Here is a 5,479-nt window from a genome sequence, read left to right as displayed (position 1 = left end):
TGCCACAATTTATCTCTTAATCCAGGTTAATCATACTTACTAACACTCGAACAAACCACATGAAATTCCATAGAATCAAATTTCTAGTTCGCCCAAATCCTTTCTAATCTAGGCTCTCATCGATTTAGTAGCCGGGCACAAAAATCCCAAATAAGATAATTCACAACTCGAGCCGGCCGGTCCCAAGCGTAAATCATCCATATTAAGGATTCCTACCCGACATACATACCTAACTTCCTCAAGTCCCATGATAAAGATCTTTACACTTACGACATGCACGGTTCATAGCTTATGCTCAAAAGAGCACTTCTACCTTTCGATGCATTCACCAAAGCAGGGCCATGACACCACTTGGCCCAAACTTACTCCGTGCAGAGACCACTCGAAGTGGCTCTGATACCACCTGTGATAGCCCCACCTTCCCCTAAGGCGAACCAAAGAGGTTAGCGGACTGCCTGCCCAACTCTCGCCAGGACTAACGGTGCAGTTAAACACGATCTAAAACGTTCCGGAAAAATAAAAGTGCGCTCAAACATGTCAAAATCGCAAAATAGCCAAACGAAAATCAAAACCGTCGATGAATAGTGGGTGCCATGTCATATAACTCGGAAAAACATTTCCAAACCAAATAGGACACATAAACAGGGTTAAACAGTGTTATACGCATACGTTTGTAATTTACAAAACAAAAGGAAGATAATTGGATCAAAATACATTTAGGATTTTTCCAACTATCGAGGAGCTTTACAAAATATATTAAAACCAGCTCAACTCGTGCTTCAAAACATCATAATCCTCAAAAGTGGTTCCATGTAAGGAAAACAAAGGCAACAGAAAGGGGTGAGCTTACGCTCAATGAGGTACCAATCATATAAGGGTAAAATCATGGCCTTTCACGTTAACCAGTCAGATACATATACCAAATATAAAGGAAAACAGTTAGACTCTGTGATTCAAAGGGAAAGGATACAGGTGGCTCTCAGGAGCCAGATTTCCATTTGCAGTACTTGATCCGAACCCGTTGACTCTCCGTCAACGTACATAGAACCAACATATCCGTAGACCCCAATTTACAACAATTTTCGTCCACCAAACATACCCTTACCGGGCCCGAACTCCATTCGAGAACAGTAATGGTAATACTCGAGTATACCGGAATCAAGAGTCTCAATATCCAAAGATTCCCAAACAGACTACCGTCGTTCGTTATCTAATCGACCAGGCCATTGCCGGCCCAACTTGAGTAACTAGCCACAGGTGTTGAGCTCAGAGGTCACAGAAAGGTCGTTGGATACTTGCCTCCAAACGACGTCCGAATAGGCACAGTTACAGTTAACAGATTATACACAGTAAATAAGCATACGGACAGACAAGAGAACGAGTGTGGTAAAGTACACCCTCGTCTCAAACAGAATAAACAGATAGTGCAGTCATTTAACTCGCAGATTGCAAGGGCAGAAACCAAGTTAAGCAGCAAATAAGGGGAGTGGTACACTCACCGGTTCAAGTACAGATACTTCAAAAATTTTCACTTCAAACTGGTTTTAATCGTCAAGAAATCCTAAAATCATCAAAGTAAAACAATTGAAGGTTTCACATCCAAAATCGAGTAAACGGAATGCACAAGTGAGGCTCGACTACATGTCGTACGCCTTTCCAGGTTAAGTACTAGTGCAAAAGAATAAAATATGCTTTTGAGAAAAAAGATAACAATTGGTCCTAGGGTTACAAACAACCCCCAAAATCCTTCATTTGTACTAAGATCAACTCAATTGAAGGAATCACATAGCCCTAAAATTTTAGGCAACATGCCCTCTGTATTTACCTATTTTTCCAGCCACTTATGGCTTCATTATTTTTCTCAATCAATCCCAAAGTCATACGCAATATAAATTCTTCACAACAGCCGTTCAATAGGCTCAAAGCCATTCAAGTATAAGATTTAGCTAGGAAAATGACCGGAAATGAGCTTTAAGCTGAGGAATTAAAAAGGCAGATTTGCTGTTGTTTAGCGGAATTAACGTAACTAAAGTTACCCTTGTCGGATTGAGGTAAAATTTATACCGTTTCGAAGCTAAGAGATAGGGCTACAATGTTGAAGAAGGCTACTCAGTCCAGTTCTCATTCTAACTAGGTCAAAGTTACCAAAACAACCCCAGATTTTCCAGTTCGAAGCTCACTGTGAAATTCAACTAGCAGTCCTGATTCATTCAATCATATCTCAGCACACACAACTCCGATTTAGGTGATTCCAAAGCCATTTGAAAGCTAAGATACAACGCTATAATTTTTAAGAAGACATCGACAACCAAATCAGTAGTATTCCTGGTAAAATTAACCAATTACAGAAGCTGATTATCAGTTTCGGACAGAAATAGGGCAGCAGGGGTAATTCGGTCTTTTCACAGGCTACGTTGCTCCGATTGGGCTGAAATTTTGAAGGTAACTATAAAACATTATTCTATACAACTTTCATATTTTAAACCAAGACCAATTCGGCCTCTAACTAGGGGTAACAGAACCGGGCAGAAAAGGCGAAATTGAAACCCGAATTCCGAAATTTCCATTCAAAGCGGAAATTTTCCGCAAATAGCCACAATTTACGCACTATAGCTTCATTCTAAACCATTCCCAACCATCATCCATGACCAGCCAACACTAAACATATAAAAATATAAAAAAATCATGGATAAATATAAAATTCACCAATTTCTACCAAAAGTCAAGAAATAACACCTCAAACCATCTCTTTAACTCACATAAGCCACTAATTACACATTATTGAGAAGAAAAGAGAGGTTCCTTAGCTACTCACCTTACCAACTCAAGAAAGGAAGCACTTAGCACCTTGGTCTCCCAAACACTTCACAACCAACCTTAATACCACTAAACTAAGATGTTTTATGGAGGAAATCCAAATTTAATCGGTTGAACTTGAGGATTGAGCAAGATTAGAAGCAAGAAAGTTGGGAGTTTTCTCTTCTTTTCCCCTTGAAGATAGCCGGCCAAGAAGCTTGCAAATGAAGATGATTTTTGGATAATTTTTGATTTAATTGGTAAAGTAATGAATAGTGGTCAAAGTCAAGAATTAACCACCGAGTGACACTTGTCACTACCATTAATGCATAGCTATCCTTTTGTCTCTCCAACCCTCATCCATTGGGTATCTTCTAATTATCTCTTAACACCTGCTAAAATAAACCCGGTATCCAACACTTAACCTAACTGACCGAATTTTACCGAACTTTTCGTACTAACGGGTCCCACCTCCGGTATACGCTCTTAATTTCTCAAAACTAACCGATACTAGAAAAATCATTTCTAAACTATATTTACTCATAAAAATTATTTTTAAAATTTTCCGAATAAAGAAAATGTGGAAAAACGTGCAATTAAAAGAAAATAAAACCTAGAAATTAAGAAAATTACGGGTCCTCACAATATGTTTATCACAAAATAAAATATATGTTGGATATTAATTATAGTTTCACCAATCTTATAGGGCTAAGTGATTTGACAAGGACTCCTACTTGTTCATTAACTAATTCAAATAAAAAAATGCACCAAATGTTTCTTAAATTAGGCGTTTTGACTTTTTACATCTCTTGCTTTTCAAAAAATATTCATAAATGTACCTCCAAAAGTGAAACACACCAATTTAGTTCTGAATGCCAATTAAAACTACATATTTGTCTAAAATCAAATTGATACCTACATGAAATGAAATTTATGGGAGCAAACACGACAAATCAAAGATTTGATCTACTGTTATGCACAATTCAGTATAAACCATCTTGAAACCTCTTCTAATTTGCAAAACCTCAAAAATGAGCATCAAAATTTGCAATTCCAAACCCAAACTCAGTATGATCAAATGCAGAGAAATTTGAGCTTTCTTTCACAAATTGAGAATAATTGATAAATTTGTTAGAGCTACTAATGCACAAAGTTGTAATACCAATTGACAAACAAACAAAACTCCACAAAAGCATTGTTACCATTTGCAAATATCCTATGGTATTTATTCCTCTAGTATTGATGATCAACAAATAATATTTAAGTTGTGTCTAATGGTAGACATTAAAGTACAATGAAAATGAAGAGTATAGAAAAACGTGCAATTAAAAGAAAAATAAAACCTGGAAATTTAAAAAATTACAGGTCCTCACACTCTCTCCCCCTTAAAGAAATTTCGTCCTCGAAATTTTCTTATCAACGGAATCTATCAAAATCTAAGGTAACCAACGGATCGTGCCTTCTACGTTCTCAGACGAGTCAGGACCCTGATGGTGTTCTAAAGAGCACACCTGAGCCGGTACCTTGGATCCAGTCCCTTCCATTTCTGACTGTCCAGGGTTAGTCTTAATGGGTTGCGGGGTCCTTTTTCCTTTTCGCAATCGAACTGGGCAGTCAGCAATAAGATGATCGGCACTTCCGCAGCGCAGACATTTTCCCTCTTTCTTCCAACAATTTGTCTCCGTATGATTTGGTTCTCCGCAATATCCACAGGGACCACGAGTAGCAGAGACCGGTCCCCCCTGAGAGACATCACGCGACACCCTAGGTTGTCGTACTCCCCCGTTTCCCTTTCCAATCTTAGGGGGCGTACTTGTACCTTCTTGCTCAGAGCTACTCCCAAGAAAGCCCCTTTTCTTGGCTTGGAAGTTTTTCACCTGCAGCCTAGCATTCTCTACTCGTTGCGCCTTCTCTACGGCCTGGCTAAAAGCATAAATCTGGGCCACCGCGAGGTCCTTCTGAATTTCTACGTTCAAGCCCTAGATAAAACGCCTTATTCGCAGCTGTTCGGTCATGATCAGCTCAGAGGCAAATTTGGACAGGCGGGTGAACTGACTCTCGTATTCCGCTACAGACTGGGCACCTTGGCGAAGTCGGATAAACTCATCTTCCTTCCGTTCCTGGACTAGAGGAGGGAAGAATTTAGCCTTGAACTCTCGCATGAAATTCACCCAGGTCCGGGGCGTCTGCTCCCGTTCCCACTTCTGTCGAATGACGTTCCACCAGGAACGGGCCGCCCCTTCTAGTTGGAAGATGGTGAAGGTCACCTGCCTTTCCTCGGTGTAGTGCAAAGCAGCAAAAATATCCACAATTTTCTCGAGCCACCTTTCGGCGACATCCGGATCGGCCCCCCCAATGAACTTCGGTGGGGCAAACTTCTGGAATCTCTCGAGGGCCCGGTCCTCGCTTTCCACGTGATTACCAGGGTTCCCAGGGTTGGGGTTAGGGTTGTGACCCTGTTGGTGCACCACTTGAGCTAGCAACTTAGTCATTTGCTGCATGGCAGCAGCTATTTGGACATTAGGATCAACCCTAGGTTCAGGGTTTGGTCCAGACGAGATTTCCCCAGTGCCCTTTTCAGACGTGGGTTGCCCAATTCCACGCCCACGGCCTCGTCCACTACGAGTGCCCTCCATTGATCTAAGTCAATCTAAGGTCAAAGTGCAAGGATAATATTAAAGAT

Source organism: Coffea arabica, chromosome 11e, assembly GCF_036785885.1.
Source record: "Coffea arabica cultivar ET-39 chromosome 11e, Coffea Arabica ET-39 HiFi, whole genome shotgun sequence".
Lineage (NCBI taxonomy): Eukaryota > Viridiplantae > Streptophyta > Magnoliopsida > Gentianales > Rubiaceae > Coffea > Coffea arabica.
Note: the sequence above shows the minus strand (reverse complement) of the source record.